The sequence below is a fragment of the Pseudophryne corroboree genome, chromosome 10, assembly GCF_028390025.1.
Source record: "Pseudophryne corroboree isolate aPseCor3 chromosome 10, aPseCor3.hap2, whole genome shotgun sequence".
Lineage (NCBI taxonomy): Eukaryota > Metazoa > Chordata > Amphibia > Anura > Myobatrachidae > Pseudophryne > Pseudophryne corroboree.
Window position 1 is genome coordinate 21,125,220 of NC_086453.1, and position 14,750 is coordinate 21,139,969.

The 14,750-nt window shown below is 46.9% G+C and overlaps 1 long non-coding RNA gene across 3 annotated transcripts in view; it reads right to left on the reverse strand.

Moving 5' to 3' along the window:
• Positions 1–14,750, reverse strand: part of LOC134965830 (uncharacterized) — a 107,684-nt gene that overhangs the window by 11,776 nt on the left and 81,158 nt on the right. For all 3 annotated transcript variants that reach the window (XR_010188518.1, XR_010188520.1, XR_010188519.1), the window contains one exon: positions 2,494–2,602. This is a non-coding gene — a long non-coding RNA (uncharacterized LOC134965830). The remainder of the gene's footprint in view (positions 1–2,493; positions 2,603–14,750) is intronic.

Genomic DNA, 14,750 nt, shown 5'->3' on the forward strand with positions numbered 1-14,750 from the left:
CCCAAACAGCACATGATGCAAAGAAAAAAAGAGGCGCAATGAGGTAGCTGTATGACTAAGCTAAGCGACCCAAGTGGCCGTCACAAACACCTGGCCCATCTAGGAGTGGCACTGCAGTTTTCTAGCGAGAGGATGAGTGCTTCCATCCTCATGTGAAGCTGAACCACTAGCCATGAACATAGGCCAGGGCCTCAGCCATTCCTTGCCACTCCGTGTCGTAAATAGCATATTGGCAAGTTTACGCTTCTCCACAGACGCTTTTAATTTTGATTTTTGGGTCATTTTACTGAACTTTTGTTTTTTGGATTTTACATGCTCTCTACTATGACATTGGGCAACGGCCTTGGCAGACGACGTTGATGGCATTTCATTGTCTCGGCCATGACTCGTGGCAGCAGCTTCAGCACGAGGTGGAAGTGGATCTTGATCTTTCCCTATTTTACCCTCCACATTATTATTCTCCATTTTTAATGTGTGGAATTATATGCCAGTATCAATAGCAATGGCCTACTACTATATATACTGCGCACAACTGAAATGCACCACAGGTATGGATGGATAGTATACTTGACGACACAGAGGTAGGTAGAGCAGTGGCCTTCTGTGCCGTACTGTTATATATTATATACTGGTGGTCAGCAAACTGTGCAAAACTGAAATGCACCACAGGTATGGATGGATAGTATAATTGACGACACAGAGGTAGGTAGAGTAGTGTCCTTCTGTACCGTACTGCTATATATTATATACTGGTGGTCAGCAAAATTATGCACTGTACTCCTACTATATACTACAATGCAGCACAGATATGGAGAGTTTTTTATGCAGAGAACGTATAATACTGGTGGTCACTGGTCACTGGTCAGCAAAACTCTGCACTATACTCCTCCTATATAATACTGGTGGTCCCCAGTCCCCACAATAAAGCAGTGTGAGCACAGATATATGCAGCACAGTGAGCACAGATATGGAGCGTTTTTCAGGCAGAGAACGTATAATACTGGTGGTCACTGGTCACTGGTCAGCAAAACTCTGCACTGTACTCCTCCTATATAATACTGGTGGTCCCCAGTCCCCACAATAAAGCAGTGTGAGCACAGATATATGCAGCACACTGAGCACAGATATGGAGCGTTTTTCAGGCAGAGAACGTATAATACTGGTGGTCACTGGTCACTGGACAGCAAAACTCTGCACTGTACTCCTCCTATATAATACTGCTGGTCCCCAGTCCCCACAATAAAGCAGTGTGAGCACAGATATATGCAGCACACTGAGCACAGATATGGAGCGTTTTTCAGGCAAAGAACGTATAATACTGGTGGTCACTGGTCACTGGTCAGCAAAACTCTGCACTATAGTCCACCTATATAATACTGCTGGTCCCCAGTCCCCACAATAAAGCAGTGTGAGCACAGATATATGCAGCACACTGAGCACAGATATGGAGCGTTTTTCAGGCAGAGAACGTATAATACTGGTGGTCACTGGTCAGCAAAACTCTGCACTGTACTCCTCCTATATAATACTGCTGGTCCCCAGTCCCCACAATAGCAGTGAGCACAGATATTTGCAGCCCCCTGAACAAAACTGAGAGGACGCCAGCCACGTCCTCTCACTATCATTTCCAATGCACGAGTGAAAAATGGCGGCGACGCGCGGCTCCTTATATAGAATCCGAATCTCGCGAGAATCCGACCACGGGATTATGACGTTCGGGCGCGCTCGGGTTAACCGAGCAATACTGGAGTATCCGAGTATGCCTCGGACCCGTGTAAAATGGGTGAAGTTCGGGGGGGTTCGGATTCCGAGAAACTGAACCCGCTCATCACTAGTTGTAATTAGTTGGTGGTGCACCAGGGTACAGTAAGGTACTGCTGGTTAGTCAATGTACTAAGGACAAGAAAGAAAGACCCTTTGTTGGCGCACTCGTTAAAAAAAAACATATTTAAGTTAAAACGTAACTTTTAATTAACTCAATGTAAAATAATTTTTATATACAGAAATTATTAATGAGCCCTTTGTCCACTATACCATGCAAAATTCATACTCATATCATTTGCATATACATGATAAACAGACAATCTAAAAACATAAGACTGATTAGGGCATAATAGCCTAATATGCAGCAGGATACCATTAGACCTTATATTAGGGAATTGGACAGCGGCGCCCTCTAGGATATGTTTAAATTGTCTAGCTCAGTATATAAACCGTATTGGAAATTAATTTCTACTTCACAATTCTGACCAACAATATCAAAAGGTGATGGATGTGAAAAGGAAATCAAAATAAGGATGAAATCTAGAAAATGTATGAATCTGCTGTCAACCTTAGGCTGGATTTAAATTTGCCTTAATCTACTACACTGGATATTCTCTGTGGGTCACCCTCCAGATACTGGCCCGGCCCAACACTTTATCTCTTCCAAGATCGGATGAGATTGGACATTTTAAGTGTGGTTAGGTAGTTGAAAAAACTCCCATGTCTTACCCAGAATTGTTGATGAGAGTTCAAAAATGGGCTACGCACACACTCGACAGACTGGAAAAATCATTCGATGGTGAGTAGATTTAATAAGAATTTCCCTTTCTGCTTCCACCTGGAAAACAAACAGAGAGCTCATGCACTGTGTATTTCATTGCTAGAATTTATTAGCAGTATTTCAGCAGTATTTTCCCTGGCGGGTCAGTGACTTAGTGCGAAAACCCTCACAAACATATCACCTAGAGGTAATTCCCTGTCCGTGTACCAAATACACACTGCAGTTGGAGTTTCTGAGAACTGTCATTGTGTTTCCTGAGGGTTCCTGACTGTGCTGTTATCTCAGAGAGGGTGTGTGTAATATAAGGGATTTATATGACAATGAAGAACAAGGCTTGCCTGGCCGCTGGTGACAGCCTTCACACTGCATGCAAAGTATTCAAACACCTTATCATCATAATCACCTGGGACAGGTAAAAGAAAAAATGAAACAACGTTTTTTGAACACAAAAATATAGCTCACGTCCAGGGGCAAACGCAGGATTTCTAGAGGGGGGTTTCCAAATGCAATCTGCAAATATCCCACTCTACGGAACTTGGAATACAGTATAGATCAGTGATTTTCAACCTATTTTACTCGCGGCACACCGAACAATATTTTAAAACTGCCAAGGCACACCATCAGTTCCCCACAGAAAAAAACAAAAAACACACATTGGCCCTCATAGTAAAAAATAATCTACACATACATTGGCCTACACAGAAAAAACAATCACATTGCTCCCCACATAAATCATATTGCTCCCTACATAAATCCTTATTCTCCCCACATAAATCCTATTGTTCCCCACAGGAAACCCCCCCCCCCCAAAAAAAAAAAAAAAAAATATTAGCCCCTACCGGTCAGCTGTCCTCCCTGTCCCTCAGTGGCGCGGATTGTTCATAGTGGAGTGCTGCGAATACTGAGCAGCGGGCGGTCGGGCAGGAGTGGATGTGGGTGGGCTAGGAAAGCTGTGTATGCAGGCAGGAACTGGAAGATGTGTGTGCAGGTGTGTGGGCTGGCTGGGTGGTGAGAAGCGGCGGCCGTGACCTATGATATCACTCCACCACGTCTTCAAGGCATACGTCACAGCCGGAGCACGACTGATACTCTAAGAAGAGCCCAGGCCAACAGTTCACCCTGAAGGTGCAGGAAGCTGCTCTGGCTCCGCAGCACACCTTGCAACTGGTCGCGGCACACTAGTGTGCCACGGCACACTGGTTGAAAAAGCCTGATCTAAGCGGTTGGCTCAGCATAGAAGCTGCACTGTGTGTTACTAGCTGCTGAATCTCCTGATTAACCACCTCATAGAGTTGTCCTGTTTGAGTAACCTGCAGAATCCTGAGCTCAGCAGTGTTATCCCGACCAACTGGCCTCTCTGCACTTCGTTCCCAGCTGACTCCGCTAAGAGTCCTGAATGCCAGAGTTCCCTGCAAAACCCAGACATGGGCACAGCCATGTTGGATTCAGTCAGCTGACTCTCTGCAGCCAATCCAGATGCTGCTCTAAGGCCAGCTGATTGCAGCAGCCTACTCCTGCTTCCCAGCAGGTATAAAAGGGTCAGTCCATGAAGTCTCAAGTGGCCAGTGCAATGATATCCACAGTCTAGCTGTGTGTCTTTTATAAAGCTCCTGTGGATTCTCATCCTTCTCAGTGACTTCAGTGCAGATCTCCATCCTGCTGCACCACTAGGCTCCAATTGGTTCCGGTCCGATACTTGCTTCATCATTCCCAGTCCGATAATTTCTCCATCGCTTCCAGTCCAATATCTGTCACTGGCTCCAGTCTGATACAGTATCTATCATCGGTTCCTGCAACATCTATCACCGGTTTCAGTCCGATATCTGCCATTGGTTCCAGTCAAATGTCTGCCACCAGTTCCAGTCCAATATCTGCCGCCTGTTCAAGTCCGATATCTGTCATTGGTTCCAGTCCGATATCTGTCATTGGTTCTAGTCCGTTATCTGTCCTCCGTTCCAGTCCGATATCGGCCATCAGCTCCAGTACAATATTTATCATTGGTTCCAGACTGATATCTGCCATCTGTGCTAGTCCAATATCTGTCACTGGTTCCAGTCCGATATCTCGGTTCCAGTCTGATATCTGCCATTGGTTCCATTTTGATACCTGCCATTAGTTCCAGTTCATTATCTGTCATCGATTCCAGTTTGCTATTCAACCCACAGTTCTGAACCTATACTGTACTATAACCATCCTGCATCTAAGATTTCCAGATCTTGCCTGCTAGTTTCCTGCCTCTCCATTCAGACAAAGTCCTCGAGTGCTAGTACTGGGTGATGAGGCAGGGGGATGCGACCTGCACATCAGGAACAGCGAAGCCCAAACTCCCTTGCAGGGGTCCCTGGTGAAAACCATCAGCGTGATTAGACTCCTCCACCCTATTCTGGGTCCCCCTGGCAACTGGACAGTACTAGTTAAAGTTCACACATAGCTTATGGCAGCAGCAAAGTTGGAACTTATCTGTCAGTACCAAGAGAATCCACAGGCTGTAAAGAGAATTACTAAAACAGATTGCCAGGCCCAAGCAAAGACAGATTCTGCAGAACTCCAATCTGAGAGGGTGTTTCAGCTACAGATGGCAAAGCACCAAAGGCTTAATGATGACGTACAGGATCTGGGATTTGTGTAAGCTTGGTCCCGACAGAGGCATCAATTCTGTATTGGCAGTCAGAAACAAGGTTGAGTCCATTTTCATCCTCTTCAGTATACTGAAGTAAAGTAGGACAGAAAAGAAGATTTTAAACCTACCGGTAAATCTTTTTCTCCTAGTCCGTAGAGGATGCTGGGGACTCCGTAAGGACCATGGGGATAGACGGGCTCCGCAGGAGACATGGGCACTAAGAAAGAACTTTAGGTATGGGTGTGCACTGGCTGCTCCCTCTATGCCCCTCCTCCTGACCTCAGTTAGAGAAACTGTGCCCAGAGGAGACGGACAGTACGAGGAAAGGATTTTAGTTAATCTAAGGGCAAGATTCATACCAGCCCACACCATCCACACCGTATAACTTGGGATATACGAACCAGTTAACAGTATGAAACAACACAGCATCAGTCCGAGACTGAGGAAAACTGTAACATAACCCTTATGTAAGCAAAAACTATATACAAGTCTTGCAGAAGTAGTCCGCACTTGGGATCCTCTACGGACTAGGAGAAAAACATTTACCGGTAGGTTTAAAATCTTATTTTCTCTTACATCCTAGAGGATGCTGGAAACTCCGTAAGGACCATGGGGATTATACCAAAGCTCCCAAACGGGCGGAAGAGTGCGGATGACTCTGCAGAACCGATTGAGCAAACATGAGGTCCTCCTCAGCCAGGGTATCAAACTTGTAGAATTTAGCAAAAGTGTTTGAACCCGACCAAGTAGCAGCTCGGCACAGCTGTAATGCCGAGACCCCTCGGGCAGCCGCACAAGAAGAGCCCACTTTCCTGGTGGAATGGGCCTATATTGATTTTGGTAACGGCAATCCAGCCGAAGAATGAGCCTGCTGAATCGTGTTACAGATCCAGCGAGCAATAGTCTGCTTGGAAGCAGGAGCGCCAACCTTGTTGGCTGCATACAGGATAAACAGTGCCTCTGTTTTCCTGACCCTAGCCGTTCTGGCCACGTAAATTTTCAAAGCCCTGACCACATCAAGGGACTCGGAATCCTCCAAGTCTCGCGTAGCCACAGGCACCACAATAGGTTGGTTCATATGAAAAGACGAAACCACCTTAGGCAAGAATTGAGGACGGGTCCGCAATTCCGCTCTATCCATATGGAAAACTAAATAGGGGCTTTTATGAGATAAAGCCGCCAACTCCGACACTCGCCTAGTCGAAGCCAAGGCTAACAACATGACCACTTTCCAAGTGAGATATTTTAACTCCAGTGTTTTAAGTGGTTCAAATCAGTGTGACTTAAGGAAACTCAACACCACATTAAGGTCCCAAGGTGCCACTGGAGGTACAAAAGGAGGCAGAATATGCAGCACTCCCTTCACAAAAGTCTGTACTTCTGGGAGAGAAGCCAATTCCTTCTGAAAGAAAATGGATAGGGCTGAAATCTGAACCTTAATGGAGCCTAATTTTAGGCCCAAATTCACTCCAGTCTGTAGGAAGTGAAGGAAATGGCCCAGATGGAATTCTTCCGTAGGAGCATTCCTGGCCTCACACCAAGAAACATACTTTCGCCATATACGGTGATAATGTTTAGCTTTCACGTCTTTCCTAGCCTTTATCAGAGTAGGAATGACCTCATCCGGAAAGCCCTTTTCCGCTAGGATCCGGCATACAACCGCCATGCCGTCAAACGCAGCCGCAATAAGTCTTGGAACAGACAGGGCCCCTGTTGTAACGGGTCCTGTCTTAGAGGAAGAGGCCACGGATCTTATGTGAGCATTTCCTGCAGATGCGGATACCAGGCCCTTCGCGGCCAATCTGGAACAATGAGAATTGTCTGTACTCCTCTTTTTCTTATTATTCTCAACACCTTGGGGATGAGAGGAAGAGGAGGAAACACATAGACCAACTGGAAGACCCACGGTGTCATGAGGGTGTCCACTGCCACCGCCTGAGGGTCTCTTGACCTGGCGCAATAACTCTGTAGTTTTTTGTTGAGGTGGGACGCCATCATGTCTATCTGGGGCAGTCCCCACTGACTTGCAATCTGTGCGAAGACTTCCTGATGAAGTCCCCACTCTCCTGGATGTAGATCGTGTCTGCTGAGGAAGTCTGCTTCCCAGTTGTCCACTCCCAGAATGAACACTGCTGACAGTGCGCCTACATGATTTTCCGCCCAGCGAAGAATCCTGATGGCTTCCGCCATTGCCACTCTGCTCCTTGTGCCGCCTTGGCGGTTTACATGAGCCACTGCGGTGATATTGTCTGACTGGATCAGAACCGGTAGGTCGCGAAGCAAAGTCTCCGCTTGACGAAGGGTGTTGTATATGGCCCTCAGCTCCAGGACATTGATGTGAAGACAAGTCTCTTGACTTGACCAAATACCTTGGAAGTTTCTTCCCTGTGTGACTGCTCCCCAACCTCGGAGGCTCGCGTCCGTGGTTACCAGAATCCAGTCCTGAATGGCGAACCTGCGACCCTCTAGAAGGTGAGCACTCTGTAGCCACCACAGGAGAGACACCCTGGCCCTGGGGGACAGGGTGATCAACCGATGAATCTGTAGATGTGATCTGGACCACTTGTCTAGTAGGTCCCATTGGAAGGTCCTCGCATGGAACCTGCTGAAGGGAATGGCCTCGTACGATGCCACCATCTTTCCCAGGACTCGAGTGCAGTGATGCACTGACACCTGTTTTGGCTTCAATAGGTCCCTGACCAGAGTCATGAGTTCCTGGGCCTTTTCTATTGGAAGATAAACCCTTTTCTGGTCCGTATCCAGAATCATGCCTAAGAAGATCAAACGAGTCGTACTGTAGGAACTAACTATGACTTCGGGATATTGAGAATCCAGCCGTGTTGCTGTAACACCTTCAGTGAAAGTGACACGCTGTTCAACAACTGCTCTCTTGATCTTGCTTTTATGAGGAGATCGTCCAAGTACGGGATAATTGTGACACCCTGCTTGCGCAGGAGCACCATCATTTCCGCCATTACCTTGGTGAAAATCCTCGGGGCCGTGGAAAGCCCAAACGGCAACGTCTGAAATTGGTAATGACAATCCTGTACCGCAAATCTCAGGTACACCTGATGAGGTGGATATATGGGAACATGAAGGTATGCATCCTTTATGTCCAGGGATACCATAAAATCTCCCCCTTCTAGGCTGGCGATGACCGCTCTGAGCGATTCCATCTTGAACTTGAACCTTTTTAAGTATAGGTTCAAGGATTTTAAATTTAAAATGGGTCTGACCGAACCGTCCGGTTTCGGGACTACAAATAGGGTTGAGTAATACCCCCTCCCTTGTTGAAGCAGGGGAACTTTGACCACCACCTGTTGAAGACACAATTTTTGAATTGCATTTAAAACTATCTCCCTTTCTGGGGGAGAAGCTGGTAGGGCCGATTTGAAAAACCGGCGAGGAGGCACCTCTTCGAATTCCAGCTTGTAACCCTGGGAAACAATTTCTATTGCCCAGGGATCCACCTGTGAGTGAACCCAGATGTGGCTGAAAAGTCGAAGACGTGTCCCCACTGGGGCGGACTCCGTCAGCGGAGCCCCAGCGTCATGCGGTGGATTTTGTAGAGGCCGGGGAGGACTTCTGCTCCTGGGAACTAGCTGTGGTTGGCAGCTTTTTCCCTCTGCCCTTACCTCTGGCAAGAAAGGACGATCCTCGTACTCTCTTGTTTTTATTTGACCGAAAGGACTGCATTTGATAATGTGGTGCTTTCTTAGGGTGTGAGGGAATATATACGCAAAAAATTTGATTTACCTGCCGTAGCTGTGGAGACCGGGTCCGAGAGACCTTCCCCAAACAATTCATCACCCCTGTAAGGTTAAACCTCCATATGCCTCTTTGAGTCGGCATCACCTGTCTATTGCCGGACCATAGGACTCGTCTAGCAGAAATCGACATAGCGTTGACTCTAGAACCCAGTAGGCCAATGTCTCTTTGAGCATCCTTCATATATAAGACAGTATCTATTATATGACCCAGGGTCAATAAAATGGTATCCTTATCCAGGGTATCCAATTCCGCCGATAAGGTATCTGTCCGCGCTGCTACAGCGCTACAAACCCAAGCCGACGCTATTGCCGGTCTGAGTAATGTACCAGAGTGTGTGTAAATGGACTTTAAGGTAGCCTCCTGCTTGCGATCAGCAGGATCCCTGAGGGTAGCCGTATCTTGGGATGGCAGGGCTACCTTTTTGGATAAGCGCGTCAACGCTTTGTCTACCCTTGGGGAGGATTCCCACCGTATCCTGTCCTTAGCCGGGAAAGGATACGCTATAAGAATCCTTTTGGGAATCTGCAGTTTCTTGTCTGGAGATTCCCAAGCCTTTTCAAATAACTCGTTCAGCTCATGAGAAGGGGTAAAGGTTACCTCAGGTTTCTTTTCCTTATACATGTGTACCCTCGTGTCAGGGACAGGGGGTTCCTCTGTGATATGCAAAACATCCTTTATTGCAATAATCATATATTGAATACTTTTAGCCAATTTTGGCTGTAACTTTGCATCCTCGTAGTCGACACTGGAGTCAGAATCCGTGTCGGTATTAGTATCTACTATTTTGGATAGTGGGCGCTTTTAAGACCCCAAGGTTCCCTGCGACATAGGGGCAGGCAGGGCCTGACTCTCTGCATAATTCCTGGACTCAGCTTTGTCCAACCTTTTGTGCAATAAATTCATATTAGCACTTAAAACATTCCACATATCCACCCAGTCAGGTGTCGGTGTTGCCGACGGAGACACCACATTTATTTGCTCCACCTCCTCGCTAGGAAAGCCTTCTACCTCAGACATGCCGACACACGCGTACCGACACACCACACACTCAGGGAAACCTCTTATCTGAAGACAGTTCCCCCACAAGGCCCTTTGGAGAGACAGAGAGAGAGTATGCCAGCACACACCCAGCGCTAATGACCCAGGAAAAAACCCACTATATGTTTACCCAGGTAGCGCTGTAATTATCTATTTGCGCCAAATTATGTGCCCCCCCCCCCCTCTTTAAAACCCTCTTTCACCGTGGTAAGCAGGGGAGAGTCTGGGGAGCTTCCTCTCAGCGGTGTGCTGTGGAGAAAATGGCGCTGGTGAGTGCTGAGGAACAAGCTCCTCCCCCTCAGCGGCGGGCTTCTGTCCCGCTGAAAAATTTAAAAACTGGCGGGGGATCTCTTTTATATACAGTGTCCAGCCTGTATATATGCTTATTGCCAGATTTGGAGGTCCTTATTGCTGCCCAGGGCGCTCCCCCTGCGCCCTGCACCCTTACAGTGACTGCAGTGTGTGTGTGCTGTGTGGGAGCAATGGCGCACAGCATTACCGCTGTGCGTTACCTCAGTGAAGATCTGAAGTCTTCTGCTGCCTCTGAAGTCTTCTTTCTTCACATACTCACCCGGCTTCTATCTTCCGGCTCTGCGAGGAGGACGGCGGCGCGGCTCTGAGACGAACTGCGGGGTGAGACCTGCGTTCCGTTCCCTCTGGAGCTAATGGTGTCCAGTAGAGATGAGCGGGTTCGGTTTCTCTGAATCCGAACCCGCACGAACTTCATGTTTTTTTCACGGGTCCGAGCAGACTCGGATCCTCCCGCCTTGCTCGGTTAACCCGAGCGCGCCCGAATGTCATCATGACGCTGTCGGATTCTCGCGAGACTCGGATTCTATATAAGGAGCCGCGCGTCGCCGCCATTTTCACACGTGCATTGAGATTGATAGGGAGAGGACGTGGCTGGCGTCCTCTCCATTTAGATTAGGGTTGAGAGAGAGAGAGAGAGATTGACCTGAGGCTGTGATACTGTAGAAGAGAGTGCAGAGTTTAGTGACTGACGACCACAGTGACCACCAGACAGTGCAGTTGTTTGTTTTATTTAATATATCCGTTCTCTGCCTGAAAAAAACGATACACACAGTGACTCAGTCACATACCATATCTGTGTGCACTGCTCAGCCCAGTGTGCTGCATCAATGTATATATATATCTGACTGTGCTCAGCTCACACAGCTTATAATTGTGGGGGAGACTGGGGAGCACTGCAGTGCCAGTTATAGGTTATAGCAGGAGCCAGGAGTACATAATATTATATTAAAATTAAACAGTGCACACTTTTGCTGCAGGAGTGCCACTGCCAGTGTGACTAGTGACCAGTGACCTGACCACCAGTATATATAATATTAGTAGTATACTATCTCTTTATCAACCAGTCTATATTAGCAGCAGACACAGTACAGTGCGGTAGTTCACGGCTGTGGCTACCTCTGTGTCGGCACTCGGCAGCCCGTCCATAATTGTATATACCACCTAACCGTGGTTTTTTTTTCTTTCTTTATAGTCATACTAGTTACGAGTATACTATCTCTTTATCAACCAGTCTATATTAGCAGCAGACACAGTACAGTGCGGTAGTTCACGGCTGTGGCTACCTCTGTGTCGGCATTCGGCAGCCCGTCCATAATTGTATATACCACCTAACCGTGGTTTTTTTTTCTTTCTTTATACATACATACTAGTTACGAGTATACTATCTCTTTATCAACCAGTCTATATTAGCAGCAGACACAGTACAGTGCGGTAGTTCACGGCTGTGGCTACCTCTGTGTCGGCACTCGGCAGCCCGTCCATAATTGTATATACCACCTAACCGTGGTTTTTTTTTCTTTCTTTATACATACATACTAGTTACGAGTATACTATCTCTTTATCAACCAGTCTATATATTAGCAGCAGACACAGTACAGTGCGGTAGTTCACGGCTGTGGCTACCTCTGTGTCGGCACTCGGCAGCCCGTCCATAATTGTATATACCACCTAACCGTGGTTTTTTTTTCTTTCTTTATACATACATACTAGTTACGAGTATACTATCTCTTTATCAACCAGTCTATATATTAGCAGCAGACACAGTACAGTGCGGTAGTTCACGGCTGTGGCTACCTCTGTGTCGGCACTCGGCAGCCCGTCCATAATTGTATATACCACCTAACCGTGGTTTTTTTTTCTTTCTTTATACATACATACTAGTTACGAGTATACTATCTCTTTATCAACCAGTCTATATTAGCAGCAGACACAGTACAGTGCGGTAGTTCACGGCTGTGGCTACCTCTGTGTCTGCACTCGGCAGCCCGTCCATAATTGTATATACCACCTAACCGTGGTTTTTTTTTCTTTCTTTATACATACATACTAGTACTAGTTACGAGTATACTATCTCTTTATCAACCAGTCTATATATTAGCAGCAGACACAGTATAGTGCGGTAGTTCACGGCTGTGGCTACCTCTGTGTCGGCACTCGGCAGCCCGTCCATAATTGTATATACCACCTAACCGTGGTTTTTTTTTCTTTCTTTATAGTCATACTAGTTACGAGTATACTATCTCTTTATCAACCAGTCTATATTAGCAGCAGACACAGTACAGTGCGGTAGTTCACGGCTGTGGCTACCTCTGTGTCGGCACTCGGCAGCCCGTCCATAATTGTATATACCACCTAACCGTGGTTTTTTTTCTTTCTTTATACATACATACTAGTTACGAGTATACTATCTCTTTATCAACCAGTCTATATTAGCAGCAGACACAGTACAGTGCGGTAGTTCACGGCTGTGGCTACCTCTGTGTCGGCACTCGGCAGCCCGTCCATAATTGTATATACCACCTAACCGTGGTTTTTTTTTCTTTCTTTATACATACATACTAGTTACGAGTATACTATCTCTTTATCAACCAGTCTATATATTAGCAGCAGACACAGTACAGTGCGGTAGTTCACGGCTGTGGCTACCTCTGTGTCGGCACTCGGCAGCCCGTCCATAATTGTATATACCACCTAACCGTGGTTTTTTTTTCTTTCTTTATACATACATACTAGTTACGAGTATACTATCTCTTTATCAACCAGTCTATATATTAGCAGCAGACACAGTACAGTGCGGTAGTTCACGGCTGTGGCTACCTCTGTGTCGGCACTCGGCAGCCCGTCCATAATTGTATATACCACCTAACCGTGGTTTTTTTTTTCTTTCTTTATACATACATACTAGTTACGAGTATACTATCTCTTTATCAACCAGTCTATATTAGCAGCAGACACAGTACAGTGCGGTAGTTCACGGCTGTGGCTACCTCTGTGTCGGCACTCGGCAGCCCGTCCATAATTGTATATACCACCTAACCGTGGTTTTTTTTTCTTTCTTTATACATACATACTAGCTACGAGTATACTATCTCTTTATCAACCAGTCTATATATTAGCAGCAGACACAGTACAGTGCGGTAGTTCACGGCTGTGGCTACCTCTGTGTCGGCACTCGGCAGCCCGTCCATAATTGTATACTAGTATCCAATCCATCCATCTCCATTGTTTACCTGAGGTGCCTTTTAGTTGTGCCTATTAAAATATGGAGAACAAAAATGTTGAGGTTCCAAAATTAGGGAAAGATCAAGATCCACTTCCACCTCGTGCTGAAGCTGCTGCCACTAGTCATGGCCGAGACGATGAAATGCCAGCAACGTCGTCTGCCAAGGCCGATGCCCAATGTCATAGTACAGAGCATGTCAAATCCAAAACACCAAATATTAGTAAAAAAAGGACTCCAAAACCTAAAATAAAATTGTCGGAGGAGAAGCGTAAACTTGCCAATATGCCATTTACCACACGGAGTGGCAAGGAACGGCTGAGGCCCTGGCCTATGTTCATGGCTAGTGGTTCAGCTTCACATGAGGATGGAAGCACTCAGCCTCTCGCTAGAAAAATGAAAAGACTAAAGCTGGCAAAAGCAGTAGCACCGCAAAGAACTGTGCGTTCTTCGAAATCCCAAATCCACAAGGAGAGTCCGACTCCAATTGTGTCGGTTGCGATGCCTGACCTTCCCAACACTGGACGTGAAGAGCATGCGCCTTCCACCATTTGCACGCCCCCTGCAAGTGATGGAAGGAGCACCCGCAGTCCAGTTCCTGATAGTCAGATTGAAGATGTCAGTGTTGAAGTACACCAGGATGAGGAGGATATGGGTGTTGCTGGCGCTGGGGAGGAAATTGACCAGGAGGATTCTGATGGTGAGGTGGTTTGTTTAAGTCAGGCACCCGGGGAGACACCTGTTGTCCGTGGTAGGAATATGGCCGTTGACATGCCTGGTGAAAATACCAAAAAAATCAGCTCTTCGGTGTGGAAGTATTTCACCAGAAATGCGGACAACAGGTGTCAAGCCGTGTGTTCCCTTTGTCAAGCTGTAATAAGTAGGGGTAAGGACGTTAACCACCTCGGAACATCCTCCCTTATACGTCACCTGCAGCGCATTCATAATAAGTCAGTGACAAGTTCAAAAACTTGGGCCGACAGCGGAAGCAGTCCACTGACCAGTAAATCCCTTCCTCTTGTAACCAAGCTCACGCAAACCACCCCACCAACTCCCTCAGTGTCAATTTCCTCCTTCCCCAGGAATGCCAATAGTCCTGCAGGCCATGTCACTGGCAATTCTGACGAGTCCTCTCCTGCCTGGGATTCCTCCGATGCATCCTTGCGTGTAACGCCTACTGCTGCTGGCGCTGCTGTTGTTGCTGCTGGGAGTCGATGGTCATCCCAGAGGGGAAGTCGTAAGAC